Here is a 20,131-nt window from a genome sequence, read left to right as displayed (position 1 = left end):
GAGCAGTCCTGGAGGCCAGACGTCCGGTCCGGGCGGCTCACCGGGTTCCCGGCCCCAAGTCCTCGGTGCAGGTGTGCGACGCCTCCCGTCAGTGCCTCATCGCCACCAACGCCCGGGTTCCGGGGAGCAGACGTGGGGTCTCACTGGGGCACGTTTGGAACCCTGCCGACTGGAAGCCTGACAGACCGGGGCTCCGGGGCTGGTGGCCGTTCTGCCACCAGGGGCGGGAAGGAGACTCTTCCTTCTGGTGCCCCTGGGGGTGCTGGACACCCTCCCCTCCCAGATTTCTCCATGGCTCCAGCCCACCCCTCCCCTTTCCGCTCACTCTGGTCTGGGAAGGAAGGGCTCTCCGTCCCCTTGCGGTCACCCACCCTGAGCGAGATGACTGGACCGTTACCGCGTTCCAGGCTGGCACCGGGGGCTCCGCCATCCAGAAGCCTCGAGGGCTGAGTGTTCCTTTGGCCAGGATGCGGCTCACACATCGGAGGCAGAGGCTGGACGCCCCAGCGGGGACTCCCAGAGCCATCAGCGGTGCATGGAGCCGTGCAAGCGGCCGTGGGCAGGTCTCCCTTGTGGCACAGACCACGTGTGGACAGTGGGGCGTCAGCACCCTTCCGTCTGTCCCTCCTCCCACCCTTCCTAAGAGGCCGGGGGAGGGGACTTGCCAGCAGGCCTGGTTGGCCTGAGAAGCTGGTCCTCGTTCAGGCCCACGCAGCCCTCGAGGGACAAAAGCAGCTTGGCAAGCACGTGGAAGGCCCACACACCCAGCTCGGACGCGGTAGAGAATCATTCTTTGGTAAACACCGGCTGGACACTGAAGGGTGGCTCCTCCTCCGTGCCCCCCGCCCCCTCGCTGCATCCGGAACGTCGCAGGGGGCCCGGAAAGCTTTCCTGCAGACAGACGTGGAGGTTCGCAGCTACCTGGGAGATGCGGTCAGTGGGGGCCCGGAGGGCTCCGGGCACGAAACGGGGAGGGTCCTGTCGGCAGTGGTCAGAACGGACAGAGGCCGCCACGCCTCCCCCCACACGCCCACCCGTGAGCAGGCAGACGGGGAGGCCGCGGCCCCGGACTCCCTCCTGCCCCTGGAGTGACGCCCTGTGGGCGCGGGCAGAGGAGACCAGCACTCGATGGATGGCCTCGAGGGGCGGGTGGGAAGGTGCACAGTCTGGCCGGGTCGGTCGGGCCCCCGGGGGTCCCCCAGGCCCAGCTCGCACCTGCCGCCTAGCCCCCTCCTCACGCGCGTCTCTGAGCCCCTCCTGCCTGCCTCCCTCTCCTCCGGCCGCCTGTCTGTAACCAGGACCTCTCAGCTGCAGCCAGACAGGAAGAAGGATTTGAAGAGTCCTTTGTTCTCCTTTTATGTGTGAAATTGTGACGAGAAACTGCTTCAAAGGCACCTGCCCTGCCGCACCAAGACCCTGGCAGTCTCCCTCGGGGTGAGGGAGGTGCCCGACGCCCGACCCGGCCACCGTCCACGTCGCCCCAGCGCCGCTATGCGTGGGATTCCGGAAAAGAGTCGACCGAACTTCAAAGCCCGGTGCGTGGGATTAGTTCAGGGCTCCACACCCGTTTGTAAATAAAACAGAACCGAATGGAACCGAATGGAACGGAATGGAAGGGAATGGAAGGGAATGGTGTCCTAGAATGACAAAGACCACACACTTACAGTAAGCGAGGAACTATCCTCCGCTTCACACGCAGGGTCCCTGAGAGTGAAGGTCACTCCGTGGGCAGGCACCTAAGACCTGATTTGAACCCGGAACCGTGTCCCGGGGCCCCCAGGCTCACCGCCACACGTACACCACAGCGCTTCTCAGAACCCGCCCCCTGCCTGCCCCTCCTGCCCGTCAGCTCCGAGCGACAGGACGCGCACTCTGGCGGGCAGCAGTCACACCACAATGTGATTAAAGGACTGGTCTAATGAATGAATGAAAAAATGTGAAGAAAAGTGCAAAGTGATCTCAGTTCAATCTCCACTTTTCTCTGGCAGCTTCAATCCTGCAACAGCGAGCAATCACAGAGCTCGGGTCCTGAGGGGACGCACATAATGATGCCTTTACATCCCCACCCAAGGCAGCAGTTTGCAGATGAAGTCACGTGAGATCAGTTTATTTACTTTAATGTTTATTTATTTTTGCCACAGAGAGAGTGCAAGCAGGGGAGGGGCAGAGAGAGAGAGAGAGGGAGACACAGAATGTGAAGCAGGCTCCAGGCTCCGAGCTGTCAGCAGAGAGCCCGACACGGGGCTCGAACCCACGAACCGGGAGATCATGACCTGAGCCGAAGTCGGACGCTCAACCGACTGAGCCACCCAGGTGCCCCTGAATCACAGTTTTTTTTAAATGCAGATCCTGGAACTTTCTTTGTAAAGATAAATAATTTGGGGGCACCTGGGTGATTCAGTCGGTTAAACGTCCGACTTCGGCTCAGGGCACGATCTTACAGCTCATGAGTTTGAGCCCCACGTCGGGCTCTGTGCTGACAGCTCGGAGCCTGGAGCCTGCTTCCGATTCCGTGTCTCCCTCGCTCTCTGCCCCACCCCTGCTTGCGCTCTGTCTCTCTCTCAAAAATAAAATAAAACATTAAAAAAAATTTTAAGGCAGACAATTGGGAAAAGTCTGAGTGTGCACACGTGTGTGTACGTACACAACCATGTGCACATGGACACACACATAATGCGGATGCACTTTGCACGTGTGTGTGCGTGCACGTGTGTGCATATATGTGCGTGGACACACTTGCACACGTGCACATACACACACTAATTCTGGGAGAATGACAAGCTGTGAGAGGGAGAGTCAACCAGAAAACCTACTTATCACAGGTGGCTCCCTTTAGACACACGGGGACCCTCTCCACCTCGGTGCCATAAAAGGCAAGAGGAGGACTGGTCTGAGGCTCTGGTTACAGCATTTGGCGGCCAAGTCCAGCCCCTTAAAGCAGCAGGACCCAAATCAGTAATTCATTTGTTTTTTCAAGGTCCTTGGGCCACATAACAGCACATCTTTCAACAACGGATCCTCGAGCCCAGTGGGCAAGACAGGCTACAGCCAACGGCGTGACCTTAAAATAGAAGGGAGACAGAGCTGTCCCCACATGCGCCCTGTCCTGTCATCTCTCCTTTCCCAGCCACGGAAAGGAGACGTGCCGTGCACATCCCTGGCCCCGTGAGATGCACATTGGACCCTCACCCGTGTCCTTGAAGGGGGTCGGAAGCTCTAGGATACAGCATCGCAGGCAAAGGGCCCCCCCCCCCCCAAAACGTCACACGGGCTTCGAGAAGTCTGGAGATAACGCTGCTCTGCTGGGGCTGCAGCCGATAAGCCGGTGCAAGGAAGGTCTATGATCCCAGTGCCCAGAACGACTCTTCCCAAGAGAGGAAGGCGCCGGCAGGACCCGACCTACACAGAGCTCTCTGCAGTGTGCTTTGGGGTAAAATCCAAAGCCTCCATGAGCACAACCGACAACGAAATAAGCACGCACAGGGTGCGGGAGAGGGAGCAGGAAACGGTAGGAATGGGGCATGAGAGAGAGAGAGAGAGAGAGAGAGAGACAGACACAGAGCGCGAGGACCCCCTTCCTTCCACGGAACCCGTCTTCGACTGTTCGTCTCCTCCAGGAAGAAGCACTGCGTGTCGGTCAACGGGGAAGACTGTGCAACCGGATGGCCTAGACTCGAGCTCGGACCCCCGGTTACACACCGTGCGACTGTGGGCCAGTTACATAAATTCTCGGCACCTCGGCTTCCCCCGTCTGCTCCATCCACACCATCAGAATTAATAACGGGACTTTGTGGGACTTCAGTAAAATCAAGAACTCAAAGAGCTTAGGAAGGACCAGGCTCCTTCCGGGTCGAGAGCATCGTGACCACATGCTTCCCCTCTTCCCCGGGGCCGGGAGGCTGGCATTGGGTTTCCCGTGGTAAAACGCTGCTGTGCTTCTGGAATCCACTCTAATAGGATCTTCCGTAATGCTTGCGGGTCACTGGGTCACCACGGTGGGTCCCGGCTGCACCGTCTGCCCAGAAGCCTGAAATCAGTGCCACGGGTACCAAGGCGTCCAACTCGGTGCCACCCACCGGGAATACAGCACTCACCCCCCTTCGTCTGCCTTCTGCAACGGCCATTATCACCCACGGGCGCCCCTCGCTGCCCCGTATGTGTTCGGGTCACCCTCCACTTATAACACAGGCTGCTCAGGAATCCTTAAGTCACTAATGAGAAAATCACGCTTAACACTGGGGCTTGAAAAGTGCCCTGAGGATTGAGGCAGGAAAGGCCTTTCTAAGTGATCGCGGTTTTATACACGGAGCGGACATTCCCTTTGCCGTGTGGCACCCTCTCCTCCAGCCGGCACCCCCCTCGGCCCCTGTGGTCTGGGGAGGGCGGACCACCGCCCACTGAGCCGGCCTGGGGTCTGCAGCCGGGCTCGGAGCAGGGCTGAGTCAGATCCCCGTGTAATCGGGATCTGAGGAGCATTAGCCCCCACGTGACCTGCTCCCCTCCCGTCCGGTGCCCACACACAAGCTGCTGCCTGCTGCCTGCTCGGGGCTCAGTGTTTGCCTGCATCCCGATAAGGCTCGGCCATTCAATGGGTGCTTTTAAGCGGCTTCCCGGGGTGGGGGGAGAAGGAAAGAAAACGGCACCCACGACTGGCAGCCTAGGACTGCAGAGTGGGCGGCAGGGAAAGAGGTCCGGATGCAGGAGGGGAAGCGACCCAAATCCCACGGTGACTCCTCACGTGGTGCAGAGGCCTGGGCCCCTCTCGACCTCCCACCCTCGGGAGGAGGAGGACGGGGTCCCTCTGCTACACACTGGGCAGGTCCCCAGCTCCCAGCCCCCCGCAACATCTCCCCTCCATGCCCGAAGTGCTCCTGCTCTGTGCCCTGGCTTCAAGCGGGGGAGGGGGACACAGCTCACGGCCACACGGCCACACGGATGCTTCCTGCAGTGGGACCACAGGAGGGGACCAGAGGGGCCGGGAGGCGGAGGTCGGGTGGAAGGGCCCCTGCAGGCTCCTGATCAGGCCGGCCCCCCTTCCCCCCAGGCTTTCAGAAAGGCTGAGCCCCAGCCTCCTGCTTGAAAATACAAACAAAGGTACCCGCAAATAGCAGTTTTTAAACCCAGAAGAAACCTGCCATGTGGAGCTTTGCATTTTCTGAAGTGCTTCCTGGAAGAATTCCCTGGGTTAAGTCTGAGGAATCCACCCACCTGCCTCCGCCCTCAGCTCCCGACAGGCCTGGGGGTGCAGCCCAGGGTGGGGGGGCTAGGATTCCCAAAGTGGGGGTTCAACCACCTGATTCAAATCCCAGCTTGGCCACCGTCTGGCTGCGTGACTCCAGGATAGTTACTTGGCCGCTCTGTGTCCCAGCCCTTCGTCTACGCAGTAGAGATAACAGAAAAGCCTCCTGTGTGAGTTCCTGGGGCTGCGGCCACGGACTGTAGCAGACTCAGTGGCTTAAAACCACAGAAGTTCATTCTCTCATTGATCTGGAGGCCAGAAGTCTGAAATCAAGGTCTTGGGGGCTTACGGGAGCATCCTTCCTGTTTCTTGCACGTTCTGGCCCTCCAGGCACTCCTTGGCTTGTGGCCACATCACTGCACCCGTCCTCGAGGTCATGTGGTCTCCCCCCCCCCCCCCCCGGGCGGCTGTGTATCTCAAAGCTCCGTCTGCCCTCTCTTGTAAACGTGTGGCAGCGGCCAGGGCTGCCCGCCCAGAGACGATCCAGGGTAACAACCTCTCTTTCTCAAAGATATTTGGCTTAACCACATCCACCGCTGCACAGGCAATACCCCCTCCTTTCTCGCAGAAGGTAACAGTCCCTGAGCCAGGGATTGGGACCTTGGGGGCCTCATCCAGCCGCTTCCGGCCGCTTTAACGGGGGAGATGCAGCCAGGAGCCAGAAGCCGGCACAACGCCCTCGGCGCTCGGTGAGAGCTGCAGGCCCCTGTCCTCCGGCAGAGCGTGGGCTGTTACCGTCACTGTGAGCGTCGTCTGTTATTAATATTCAGGGTGAATGAAAGAGCATTAACTCAGACAGTGAGAAATGACTGTCATTTCCATTCTCCTCCGAGAGCTCCTCCGGGAGGAAGCTCAGGCAGGTGCCAGGGTGTCCCCACACCTCCCGGGTGCTCGCTCACCACCCCCCCCCGCCCCCACCCCCGGTTGTGAGAAGAGGCCGGGCCCCAGGACACACCGGCAGGTGCAAGCAGGAGGGAGGCCAGAGATGGTTAGATCCACCGTATCCCTTTTCAGGCTGACGTCACCTAAGATGATAAAGGGGTCCGCTTACGGTCATCTCATAAGCTTTTATTTTTAGCTTTTATTTTAAACTTTTATTTTCTTTTCAGACATTTGTCTAAATGTCTTTTGAAAGAAAAATGAGCCCATTGAGAAAAGGTATTGAGTCAGCAACCCTCTCGGCCCGACAACGGGGGCAGAAAGGCCCCCTGAAGGTTACCGGGGAAAGGAGTGTGGGTCCAGCCGGCCCCACAAACCACCAGGGCCCGTCCGCTCAGCACACAAGGTGGGGGGGCTGCCTGCACGGAGTCCGGAAGCGCCGATGTGACAGGAAGTGACCTGCCAGAGCCCCACACTGTTAATTTCAAATGAAGAAGAGAACCTGGGAGTCTGGGGCAGCTGAACGGCACTTCCCAGGGCGCCGGTACTCCTGGGGAGGAAGCGGTCACAGTCTCCTACTGGGGTGTCCAAGATCGGGAGCCACAGAGCCATCCTTGGGGGAGGGGCGGCCGGGCAGGGGCACTGCTGACCGAGAGCAGCCGCCCCATGGGCCAGGCCCACCCGCGAAGCAGTCGGCGCCCCTGTTAATCATCGTTCTGACTGCTCCTCGCTGATGAAAATCAACGCGGGCATTTTCTGCACGCTCCACGGTGCTGGTGGCCTCCATGCCTGCCTGCTGCCTGCCTGTCCCCGCCCTGTCCTTCTGGAATGCCACAAGCTTCCAGCCGGCTGGGCAGAGAGGGCTGCGGAGCCTGGGGCTCGCCCAGCCTGCAGAAACGTCCTGTCTTCCCCGTGGCTCGAGGCCGACACAAAGGGAGGCCTGAGCCCGGTTGCCCGGGCCTCTCATCCAGCACCAGCTCATTCCCTGCCGAGGTCTCCCCCCACCGCGGCCGCTCTCCCCCTGCACGTTTTAGGCAGTCCTGTGCTAAGAAAGGAAAAACAAATAAATTGCAGAAGCTTCTACAAAAAATCTGGGCTGCCCTGCCCAGGAGACGAAGGGAAAACCAGCTTCAAAGGGCCGTGCTCCGGGCCATTGAGACCCACGGGAATTGGTGAGTCCAGAATACAAAGCCTGATTCTGACCCGAGCTGAGCCTCTCGGAGTCCCGGCCTTTAAAGGAGCCGCCGCTCAGGTTAAGGCAACGGCTGGCATTTCATAAAGAAGCCACGCGGGAGCCAACCACAGCGCCCCCAGGCTCCTCCCTCAGGCCGCCGGTCACAAGGACACAGCGTGGGGGCTTGGACACACAGGTCACGCCATGCACATCAGGGGGCAGTGAGACATTCTAACGTGGTCTAGATGAGGGCCCTGGTGACGGGGTGGGGAGCGTACCGCGGGGCCAGCTGAAAGCGCAGACGCGGAGGATACGGAAAATACCCCCTCTGGGCGCCGGGCGAACAGAGAAGGTTCCCAAGGGAATGGGATCCCGTCACATTTGGGACTATTGCTATCACCGCCCGAACTCCGTCATCATCTCAATGGCTAGTCCGCGTGGAGTCCAATAATAATGGCGGTAATAACAGCTCACGTGTATTGAACACTCACTATATGCCAGGCCCTGTTCTAAATGGTTCATATCATTTAATTCCTTTAACCATCGAAACGCCCATCCGCGGCCTCTGCGTCTGACGGAGAACAGCGTCAGAGCCGCTAAGTACCGGGTTGGTGAAAACAGCAGCCTCTTGAGGAGGAAACAAGATACCCTGTTGGGTTTTTTTTGTTTGTTTTTTGGGGTTTTTTTGAGAGAGAGACAGAGCGTGAGCAGGGAAGGGGCAGAGAGAGAGAGAGAGGGAGACACAGAATCCGAAGCAGGCTCCAGGCCCTGAGCTGTCAGCACAGAGCCCGACACGGGGCTCGAACTCATGAACCGTGAGATGGTGACCTGAGACGAAGCTAGACGCCCAACCGACTGCGCCACCCAGGTGCCCCTGTTTTCCCATTTTATAGATAACCATATGGAGGCACAGAGAGGTTAAGAAACACATCTGTGGTCACACAGACAGAAATCGCCAAGCCGAGATCAGAATAGCCAGTGTGGCTCTCAACTCTGCCCTCCGACCTGGCCAAAGGCCGCCTACTGAAGGCCGTTTAGAGAGGCCCGCTCCTGGATGTGGTCCCTCCTGCAGATGCTGCGGGGAGAGAAGTGGGTACACGCACCTCCTCACCGGCGGGCGGCCCCGTGGCTCTGGCGTGGGTTCTGCCCAAAGCTCCATGGCGAATCCTGGCTGTGATGCTCACCGGCTGTGTGATTAGGGCCCCAGCCTCCGCCCCCTGGGCCTCAGTCCGCCATCTGCAAGACGAGGACAGCGCCTGCCTTGTAGGGGCGTTGTGGCGACTAAATGAGGGGACCACCATGACGCATTTAGAACAGGGGCTGACTTACAGCTACTCTTACTGGACTCCAAGCAGACTGATCATTAGTGGAATTATTAATCAATAGTGAATTATTACTGATCCACAACGCCATTACTCAGAAAACACCACTGGTCCCCAGTGTGGCATTCTGAGATGTTAACGAGGCCTCCTCCCCGCACCCCCGGGGGTCCCGGGAAGGCAGACAGAATGTACGGGATCAGCTCATACGTGCCCGACCTCGCCCCTGCCGGCAAAGCTGACCCCAGCCACCTGTGCCCGCCGCACACCCCACCCTCTGCCCCCCGCCCGCGCCTGGGAACAGAAATTAACGGTGCGAAATCCCGAAATGACCAGGAAAACACCAAGTAACTGAATTCGTCCTCACGTGACAAGATTGACTTTTCTGCTCTTGAGAAAAAGCAGAAAGCGGGAACCACTGAGCTGCAGACGGTAAGGCAGCCACGGGTGGTGTAGACACGGCAGGGATCACGCACCGCCCACGTCAGTGCGCTGACCTTGCTGGCTTCCCGGACCCTGCGCCCGCCGTCCGCACACCCGTCAGGGCCTCGCCCTCCGGGGGACGCCGGCCTGGGCAGGAGCTGCGTCTGCCTGGGGGTTCCCGCACCCCCACCAGGGGTCCCCTTGAGGAAGCCACAGAGCACATGGGGGGCCCACCCCTGCCCTGCAGGTGCAGATAGCATGAGGCGGGCCCTGGGGGCTTTCGAAAAGTCCCTGAGCTCAGGGCTCACTCAAGCCTCTTGGAGGAGGTGCCCTGGGATGGCGTGTGGGTATCCACACGCCTTAAATGAACTTATTGAGATAGAATTCACACATCAGGCTCGGTCGGTTTAGCGTCTGACTCTTGATTTCAGCTCAGGTCATGATCTCCCAGTTCGTGAGTTTGAGCCCTAAGTGGGGCTCTGTGCTGACAGTGCGCAGCCTGCTTGGGATTCTCTCTCTCTCTCCCTTTCTCTGCCCCTCCCCGCCTCTCTCCCCAAATAAATTAATAAGCGAACTTAAAAAGCACAAAGTGGGGGCGCCTGGGTGGCGCAGTCGGTTAAGCGTCCGACTTCAGCCAGGTCACGATCTCGCGGTCCGTGAGTTCGAGCCCCGCGTCAGGCTCTGGGCTGATGGCTCAGAGCCTGGAGCCTGTTTCTGATTCTGTGTCTCCCTCTCTCTCTGCCCCTCCCCCGTTCATGCTCTGTCTCTCTCTGTCCCAAAAATAAATAAACATTGGAAAAAAAAAATTAAAAAAAAAAAGCACAAAGTGAAGTCTACAATGCAATGGTTTTGAGCATATTCCCAGGTACACACCACCACAGCCAAGGTCAGACCATTTTGGCCGCCTCGGAGAGAAACCTGCACCTTTCGCTACGTGCCTGCGTCCCCCCAGCTCCCCCCCCAGCCCTGGACGGCCGCGAATCCACTTTATGCCCCTGGACATTTCACATGAACGGAATCACGCAGTATGCGGCCCCTCGTGTCGGGCTCCTTCCACCAAGCGCCGTGCTCAACACGTGGCAGCCGTGACAGCGCTTCCTCCTTCCCACGCGTGGACAGACCACGGCTTGCCCACCTGCAGGCATCAGTGGTGTGCAAAAGCCCCAAGAAACACTGCTGCGGACAGAGACGCGCGTTAAGTGCACACGCCTCGCCTCCCCTCCCCCCCCCACTGAGCGCCCCTTCCCGGCTGCACCCCAGCCTCGTGTCCACCAGTGTGCCCCCTCCTTCCCGCCACGTCCCGAATCTGACCTCTCCTCACGATGGCCACTGCCGCCCCCTCGGCCTGGGCTGAGACCCCGCTGTCCCAGCCCCCCACCCCGGGCCCCGGGGTCCCCCCATTCTACAGCCCAGCCCCCACCCAGCAGCCAGAGGGACCCTGCTGAACCCAGACAGGCCATGCCGCTCCCCCGGGAGCCTCCTGATTGCCCTCATTCTTACTGAGACCTGGTCCTGCCCCCCTCACTTCACTGCTACCCCGTCCCCTCACCGGCCTCTGCACACGGGGGCCTGCTGGCCCTTCCTCCCAGGGGGTGTATGTGGTTGGAAACCCGGCCCATCTCACCCCGGCTGCATGACCTGGGACGAGCCCCTTCATCTCTTACACGATTGTCTCATCTGAAAAATGGGTCTGAACTAGCGACAATGCCCGCGTCTCAAAGCCTCCGTGTCGTGCGCGTAAAGAGGGCCCTCAGTGACGCCGAGCCAACAGCAGACGGTATTGCTACATCCGTGGCTTGAAGATCCGTTTACAAAATTCTCTTGTTTATTTCTTGCCTGAGAAGTGGCCCAGAAAGGGAAGAGGGACCATACGCAGGGCAGGGCCGGGGGAGGCTTGGGGACCGTCCCGAGGTGACCAGCGCACTCAGCCATTGAGGGACCGAGCTGGCTATGCCTGCCCACTTCACTCATCGTTGTTCAACACCTACTACGTGCCAGCCACTTGCCAGCCACTGAACAAATCCACGCAGGTTCCAACAGTTCATCTGGATGGGGGTGGGCAAGGAGAAATCCAGAGTGACCCCCAGTTCTCAAGCTGGGATGTGTGGGGTGGGGGGTGGGACTAGGCAATCAATGCCCAGAGAATTCAGGAGGAAGGGGAGAGGTCGGAGGGGAGACAAGGCCGGCTGTCGCTGCGTCATAATTTCCGCCTGCGGCCAGCTCCAGCCTCTCCCCTGCGGCCGCTCTGCGCCCAGGGCACCCTGCTGTGAAATGCAGCCCGAGCCCCTGCCCAGCGTCTCGCCCGTGTTTCAGGCAGGAAAACAGCAGACTGGTATGGCGGCCAGACGTTGTTTGTAACCATGGGGAACGAGAAGGGTCACGGCTGCGGGACGGCCTCGGTCAGGGTGTTTTGCGCCCACAAAGTGCGTGTCTGCAGTTTCGCAAGGAGAAATTTTAACACCATTCAGATCCTCACGGAGAAGAATCTGGAATAAAATACCAGCATCAACAATGGGGTCTCCGGGTGACAAGCTTATGAGCACACTGTTTTGTTATTCGTGCTTTTCTCGCACCTCCTGGCCGGCTCACAGCAAAGCGGCAAGGCTGATTCAGGATCAGAGCACAGAAAGGCTGGAGACGCGGGGCCCGGGCTGTGAGCGGGGGTGGGGTGGGGGGGCCTGGATGCTTGCTTCTCACCGGAGCGGGCGGCCTCACCAAGGCAGGCATCCGGAGCAGACCCTGGGCCCCAGAAAGCAGCCCAAACACGGCTTCCTGGTGCCCGGGGCGGTGGCGGGGGGGGGGGGGGGGGGGGGGGCCTTCTTGGAGGGAGGTGTCAGAAACCAGGAAGCAAACCTGTTGCCGAGCTTGCTCTCTGCAGCTCTCCCGAGGCAAACAATGCAGGCGTGCAGGGGTGTTTCTCCCGCTCCGAGGCGGGAAGTCAGTAGGAACCATGAATAACAGCGCCGTGCACACCCGCTCTGTTGAACCAACTGCAGCCGCCAATTCTAAATATTGTCATCACAGAGTACATGCTGGGTTTTGGCAACAGGAGCGGCTAATCGGAGGGAATCTCACCGAAGTCCCACCGCCAGATCTGCTAGGTTAGCCAACATCTCCAAGATCCGCGCGGAAGGCCTCTGTTCCCAGAGCAGCGGCGGCAACATGCGTTGGGCTGGGTGCGGGGTGGCGCGGGGCAGGGGTGGGTCGCGGGGGGGTGGCGGGAGGGAACCTTGGCCCTTCCACGAAGGGACCCCCACGGTCAGCTCCCCGTAGACAGAGTTGACACAGGGCACCGCTGGCTGGTTTGCAGACGCTGACGCTGAGGGTCCACGGGTCCCAGCTGACCCGCCTGTCCCCGTAGCATCCCGCAAATGCCTCCAGAACCACATTCTATGGGAACCGAAGCCTCGGGGGCAACCTCCTGCCTTCGGATATTCAGGACTTTTGCCCTGGTGTCCGCACAGCTGGAAGCTCACCATTCGTGGCTCAGCCTAAACATCACCTCCTCCATGAGGCCTTCCAGGATCACCCAGTCCCAGGCTCTCATCAGGCTGTTGTAATCCTCTGCCTCTACTTCAGTGTGGCCATCTCTTCATCGCGTTATTTATTCACCTGCTTGTGGCCACACACACACACACACACATACAGTCATCTCCATGACAGCAAGGACCTCATACACCTTGTTCCCTGCTCTATGCTTAGCACCTAAAAGGCTACTTACTATTTAATAGTTACTCAAATGTTTGTTGAATGAATAAACAAATGCACTGCCTTAGTCACTGGGCACACAGAGATAGAGACTGCCTTCCGGAAGCTTAATTCTACTGGAAGGGTTGTCACAGTAACAGATAAGTGCACGTCTGCTTCCTGAAGGGGACGAGGAGACAAGGTACAGGCTAGTAGCCAGGACTCATGGGCGGGGAACCCACCCCGGCCTAGACACTGTGCAAACCATCGCATTTCCTGGGTTTGTTCCTTCGGGAGAAATCTCTACCGACCACCTACTATGTGCAACGTGTCTGTGTGGAAAGACAGACAACAACAGGGTCAGCAAACAAAATTTCAGATCAAAGTCTGCACCTCCCTGATCTCCCACTTCTCCGCAGGCCACATCATCCCCAACGGCCCAGACCCCGCATAGACCCTGGGGGTCACGACACACCCCTGGCCGGTGCGGGTGAGCAAGATGAAGAGAGGACCTGGGCCCTCAGAAGTCCGGGGGAGCCCCGGCTTCTTCCATTTTACGAGGTTCCTGGTCCAGTGGAAACTTAAGAAATGTTGAAATGCACTGTTGGAATGACATGCTCCTTTTCAGGCATCCAGGTCACGGGTTATACTACTCGTAACCCAGCAAACCCTCCTACAAGGCCACGGGTCTGTTCAAAGATAAACACAGATTGTTTTAAAGGAGAGAAGGCCCCACGCAGGCAGGGGGCCCAGGCGTAAAGTCGCACGAGATTCTCGGACGTTCTTGGTGAATGAAAACGTAGGTTCCACAGGTGAGGGTTAGTGTGAGTGTTTGTCACTGTGAGGATGGCCAGACGGACCCCAGACCGTGATGGGGCCCCAGACCATGATAGGGGAGGTGCCCAGACTATGAGGGGGGCCCCCTGTCCGTGAGGGGGGGCCCCCAGACCATGAGGGGGGTGCCCAGACCATCGGGGAGGCCCCCAGACCATGAAGGGGGCCCCCAGTCTGTAAGGGGGACGCCCCAGACCATGAGGGGGCCTCCAGTCCATGAAGGGGTCCCCCAGACCATGAGGGGGACCCCACAACACCCGACAAGTATGTCTGAAGAGTTGCCTGCCCTTCACCTGGAGGCTCCCCCGTCCCCATGCTGCCTCCCACACAGCCGGGCACTTGGAATTGCCGCGTCTCCTAAACCCTGGGGACACTGGAGGGGACAGCGGAGGAGGGTGGGTCTCCGGGGGCTGGAGAACATTGCCGGTGACGGCAGAGCGCTGGACGATGCCGAGCGTTGGCGAGAACGTGGGGAGAGAGTCTGGCACGACGGGAGGAACGTGCCCAAACGGAGCAGACACGTCCCCTCACCCTGCCGTCTGCTTCTGAGACGCATCGGGGATGATTCCCACACGGGACCGCAGGGGACACACGCACCCGGGTTCGGCCACAGCCTCGGTCGTGGAGCACGGCTCTGTGGCCACCGCAGGTGCCCTCAATGGGGCTCGGTGGGCAAACGGGGGCTGTGAGCACCATGGGACTCGTGGGGCACCTGGACGTCACCCGCCGGGAATGCGTGATGCGGATGGAGAAACATGGGGACTCAGATCAAGGTCTAGGGCACTTGGATTTGTGAGCCTCAGAACACCTCCAAGTACAACAGCGTTGAGCGGTCCACTGAATGCAAACCCACGGTCTGTGTGAAGCACGAAAGGTCTGTGACAGAGAAGGAAAGGGACAGGATGGGGCGGGGGGTGGTAAACGGGAGGAGAGAGAAAGAGCGAGCCAAGTGGGGGGAGAGAGGGGAGGGCGGGTGGGCGGTCGGCAGGGAGGGACAGAAGGACCAAGGGAGGGAAGGGTAAGGAGCCAGCGGTGACAGCATGCTGGGGACCGAGGAGCGGCCTCTGCACCCCAGGCAGCAGCGACACCAACGAGATCCGTGCTCCCCAGCACGCAGCCCCGGTGAGTTCTGGGGCAGGTGCCAGAACAGGACCAGACAGCTTCCCAAACAGGTGGGAGCACAGAGGGGGGACAGGGAAACACAGGTCGTGGGCCAGGACCATCTAACTCACAAGAAAGCAGAGAAAGGAACAGAATTTTCTAGAAACTGGTGTGAGCCACCGGCCTCAGCCAAGACAGACCAACCAGTACAGCCAGCGCGGCCGGTCCTTCACGGGGCTCCCAGATCCACACGATTTCTGCCTTCCGGCAAACAGACGTGGGAAAGGCCGAGGCAACTCGGCAGTAAAAGCCTCCGTGGCCCACGGAAGTCTGACCACTGATGCGTCTGGACCCACGTGGGAGGCAGGTGCTCTGTGAGGGTCACGCCTCATTCCTAACCCTCAACCCAAGCCCCAGAGAACAGAGGACGCCTCCTGGAACAGGTAAGGCCCCTGTGGCCACACTCGAGCCCCCTGGTTCTCAAAGCAGGTCCCTGGACCACCTCCCCAGTCCCCGGGCAGGCGAGAAATGCACCGCGGGCCCTGCCCAGGCCTGCTCGGCAAGAGCCTCTGTTGTCACCGAGGACCCTGATGCTCACAGCGTCTGAGAACCATGGCTGTTGTTAAATCTCAGCCTTCATTCCAAAATCCCGAAGGAGGGGGGCTCCGGAGCCTGGGAAGAGCCCCCTGCTCGCCCCTCCCCCGCCCCGCGCGCCCCTCCCCTTTGACAGCACGCTGTCCTCTCCCACATGCCAGCCACCCTGGGAGCAAAGTGAAGGGACCTGGAAGGCACCGTGGCTCCCTGCCCTTTTCCCCCACTGCAAGGACCTCACAGCCCGGCCAGCACTCGGCCTCACCGGGGAGGCTTTGCAAACCATCCAGCACACATGCATCATTCGGATGTGGCTGGCTCCTGGTCCCTGCAGACACGCTCCGGGGGAAACAGACACGGGCGTGGGGGGCAGGGGCCCCTGGGGTCCGCACGCCCGACCCTTCCCCGACCCGGTCTGTTACCTTCTCAGAAGGGAGGGTGGTAAACAGTAGCTGATGGCCACTCCCCTGGAGTCACCTCAAATTGCCGGGGGACCCAGACTGTGGGGCACAGCCCCGTCACCTCCCCCCGCAAGTGGGGCCGGCTGCCGGCCCGCCCCCCACACCACAGCCCGCGCTGGGCCCCGCACAACCATCCCGCCTGGAGGCCCTGAACTCGCAGCTGCCCACACAACACTCTGAGACACAAACCCCAAATGCCAGGGACCGGCACCCCGGCCGGACACAAGCCAGGTCCCGGCGAGTCCAGCAGGGCCGGGAGAAAGCAGAGGGGCCAGGTGTCTGGGGGCGGGGGCTGGCTATTTTGCGAGGACCCCCACACTGCTCACTTGCCTGCACGGTGGGTTTGACGTGCGTCCCTCCCCTGGGCGCCTCGTCCACTCCGGGTCAGGACCTGGATGTAGGAGAGTGCCCCGTGCCCAGTGGACACAAGCCACCTGGTCTCCCAGCCTCCCAGCCTCCGAGCCCCCGGCGCTTGGCCCCTCCCACCCGCACCTCCCATCCGTCCATCCGTCCATCCGTCCATCCATCCATCCGTGAGGCGGGGTCTCTCCAGCGAAGGGGCAGATGCTGGAAGAAGGGAGGTCCCAGCCTGCGTGCCCCGCTCCCCGAGAGCCTCCCTCCTCACTCACCCCTAAGACCCGCATGGATAAGACCCAGCGCAAGACGTGCGGAGCCCCCACCCCCCATCCCTACCGGACCCCCCAGCGGCCCGCCTCCCCCGGGGCCCATAAGTGGTGGCGAGCCCCATGAACCCAGCCCTGGGCCCCACACGGTGGGGACGGTCAGCACAGCCCCCTGGGGACAGGAGCAGACCTGCTTCTACAGAGGCCTGGGCTGCAGGAGAGCAAGCCTCACCCCTGCCCCCAGCCCCGGCTCTCCCAGACCCAACTTCCCTGCTGGCAGCTCTTCCTGCCTCGTAAACACTGCATTTCCAGTGGGGAGCGTGCCCGCCCCAGCCAACAGCCTGCTGCGTGCACACGGGCACACGCTCACGCACACGGGCACACACACACGCACATGCACATTCCGCCAGGAACATCTGTTTTGACAAACAAATTATTCAAGTCAGTCTACGGGACGTGGATTGACAAACCCTCCACATGGAGGCTCCTCGCTCAAAGCATCTCGAATCGGAGCCCAGCTGTGAATGATACAAGCAACTCTCCTTTTCTGGGCCCACACCCCCTTCCCCTCCAACGGCCCCAGCCCCCGCCAAGACCCCTTCCAAAGCCCCAGAGGCTTAGGTCTGAGCCACATCACACCCCTCCACCTGGGCTGGAAAGGCACTGCCCGGTGTGATGTCAACCTTCGCCCAGAGGGGCTTGTCGAAGACGCTGGGGGGCTGGGAAGGGTGAGGCGACCGCACACTGAGAGGGAAAGCAGCCGGTCTTGCCCTTCGGAGACCAAGCAGCGACATCCACCATGGGCAGGCGGAATGGTCTGGAAACATCTCTCCTTTCCCCGCGGCTCCCCGGTGCCGGGAGCCCAGCTACCTGGACCCCACGCCGAAGGGCATCCTCTAACCGCTGGAAAATAAACTTTGTCAGGGCGGAGAGTTTCCGGCTACCACCCTGCCATCACCGCGCTGCGGCTTGGGTGCGGGAAGCTATTTTTAGGAGAAAAAAATAAATCTCAGCCTACCTTAGAAGCGAGCTGTGCCAAGACTGGGGAGGTTCAGGCTCAGACAACTGCAGTCTACTGTATCAGATTACAAACAGGGGGCCAGAGGGAGGGAGGAGCGGAGGGGGGAGGCGAGGGGGAGGGAGGGACGGAGGGAGGGAGGGAGGGAGGGACGGAGAGGGCACCGGTGTCTCAGTGCCGCTTGGATCCGGCCAGAAATGATTCATGAGTTTTCCGCAGGCAGGCAGGTCGGGAGGAAGCCGAGATCGGCCGCCATGAAGCATATATGCCCAGAGCCTACGAAATGTCCGTGTTTCGGCGCGCACTCACGCGCACACACGCATGCACACGCGCACACACACCCCCAAGATGGCTCTCCCTCCCCGTCAGTCAGTTGTCAGTTTCCTTTTCACGGAGCTGCTGCGGTCAAAAGCTGGGACGGGAGAGGCGGGCAGGGCTGGGGGCCGGTGGTGTTCCCTGGATGGGAGCCACAGCGCGTCTCCCCTGCGGGCGCCCCGGGGGCCCCTGCGCAAGGGCCCAGGGCTGGGCAGCCGCGCTCTGTTCGCCCCCATGAAGCTGAGACCCAAATGCGGCCGGGAATTAAGCGATTATGTGGAACCACCCAAGCTGCTGGGTGTTTACCCTCTGGTCCGGCTCCCTGCCCCTGAGCCTCCAGGATAAAAAGAGAATAAAATGCTGTGTCCCTTCCTCCTCCCAGAACTTGGGGCTGCTGCATGGATGTACCAGCTCCCTAGCAACACGGGCGTGCAAGAGAGTAAAAGGCGAGGAACGTGCTGGACTTCACACGCGTGTGCACGCACGCACACACACACACACACACACACACTCCCTTCCCAGGATAGAAAGTCCACCATGTGTTATTTAGAGGCGCTGAGGAATTTATCCCAGCAACAGGAGAGCCCTGGCGTCGGGCCCCACGCGCCCTGGTCCCTGCGTGTCCGGGGACCAGGGGGGCGACAGCACGCCCACTGCGCACAGAGACTTCCCCAGAGGACCTCCCTGTTGCTTCTCCGATTAACACACTCACGTTACGGCTTTCACAAAACAGGCTCGTCCCAAAATGGGCTTCAAATGAGCCACGATGCTCCAAAACTAAATGGCCACGGGGGGACTCCTTCCCAGACGACTTCCCCGGCACGACAGTCCACGGGCTGACCAGAAGCTTCCCTCGGCGGGACTCACCTCTGCTTCCCGAGTACGGAGAGCGTCTGGATTTGCCTGTGAGGTGGAGGCTTCTCTCAGAACCGCGTTCTGGAACGAAGTAGCGCTGACACCAGGAGTAGGTACTGGACCACCCAGCACTTCCGTCTCCCTCCCGCGGGCCAGCTGTGACCCGTAATGGCCACGCGGAGGGGGACCGGCACCTACGTCCACAGCGCTAGTCACGGCGACTGGAAGGTGGACACAGCCCGACGGCCGCTGATGGCCAGACGGATCCACAAAACGTGGTCCGTGCAGGGCAGTACCCTTCCGCCATCGAAAGGAACGAAGCCTGACACCTGCTACCACATGGATGGGTCTTGTAAACGTGGCACATGTGGTTCTCCGAGTGGACGTCCTGAACGGCAGACCGGCAGCGACAGAAAGCGGACGGGGGGTGTGGTTGCCGGGGGCCGGGAGGAGGAGGCAGGAGGGAGGGCGACAGGGTTTCTCGGGGGACGACATTGGGCACGAGCCACACAGAGGCAGTGTTCACACACACATACCAAACGCCACGGAATTGTTGACTTCAAAACGGTTAATCTGGGGCGCCTGGGTGGCTCCGTCGGTTGAGCGTCCGGCTTCAGCTCAGGTCACGATCTCGCGGTCCGTGAGTCCGAGCCCCGCGTCGGGCTCTGTGCTGACAGCTCAGAGCCTGGAGCCTGCTTCGGATTCTGTGTCTCCCTCTCTCTCTGACCCTCCCCTGTTCACTCTCTGTCTCAAAAATAAATAAAACATTTTAAAAATTTAAAATATATATATATAATAATAGGGGCGCCTGGGTGGCTCAGTCGGTTGGGCGTCCGACTTCGGCTCAGGTCATGATCTCACGGTCCGTGGGTTCGAGCCCCGCGTCGGGCTCTGTGCCGACAGCTCGGAGCCTGGAGCCCGCTTTGGATTCTGTGTCTCCCTCTCTCTCTGCCCCTCCCCTACTCATGCTCTGTGTCTCTCTCTTTCTCTCAATAATAAAGATTAAAAAAAAAAAAGACTACAGAATTGTTCCCATAGGATTTCACGCTTGTGGGTTCTGCTCATGCAAGGGTCTCTGTGTGAGCCCATTTTGCGGGCCGGGCAAGCCGAGGTCAGGAGAGGAAACCATGTCTGCCGGGAGTCACAGTGTCAAATCAGAAAGGGAAGGCAGGGATTCCACCTCTGGACGTCATGTTCTAGTTTGATGAATATCAGGCAGACGTTGCGCATAAGAGGCTGGGAAATGTAACAGACCAGGGGTTCCACCGGGATGCTCTTGGGTTACTAACAATGAGAAAGAAGCCGTCCCCGCTCTGTAAAGGACAAGGACGTGTCCAATGCAGCGACAAGGAGCTACCCAGTTCTGAGAAATGGGCCCCTGGCTCTGAGACCAGCTTCCTTGACGAAATCAGAGAAGCGCATCCTTTCTGTGACTGTCACGGGCCACCCGCCAGCCCTTGACCAGAAGACAGACCGCACAAAGCCATGGCTGTTAACCGGGCCTACTCGGGTACTCGAGGCTGCCATAAATAATGCGCCGTGCGGTTATCCAACCACGAATGCAACCAATGTTGCCAGATGTCAGAGACGCACCAGGTGTGGAGCCACAGCA

At 60.1% G+C, this 20,131-nt stretch overlaps 1 protein-coding gene across 2 annotated transcripts in view; it reads right to left on the bottom strand.

Moving 5' to 3' along the window:
* Nucleotides 1–18,026, bottom strand: part of RIMBP2 (RIMS binding protein 2) — a 221,495-nt gene extending 203,469 nt beyond the window's left edge. For both annotated transcript variants that reach the window (XM_086681418.1, XM_086681417.1), the window contains exon 1: nucleotides 17,350–18,026. The gene's annotated coding sequence lies outside the window, so the exon portion shown is untranslated. The remainder of the gene's footprint in view (nucleotides 1–17,349) is intronic.
* Between the last annotated feature and the right edge of the window lie 2,105 nt (nucleotides 18,027–20,131).

The sequence above is a fragment of the Puma concolor genome, chromosome D3, assembly GCF_028749965.1.
Source record: "Puma concolor isolate L17-30 chromosome D3, mPumCon1.1.hap2, whole genome shotgun sequence".
NCBI lineage: Eukaryota > Metazoa > Chordata > Mammalia > Carnivora > Felidae > Puma > Puma concolor.
The sequence above is the reverse complement of the archived record's forward strand: the minus strand, read 5'-3'. Positions and strand labels throughout refer to the sequence as shown.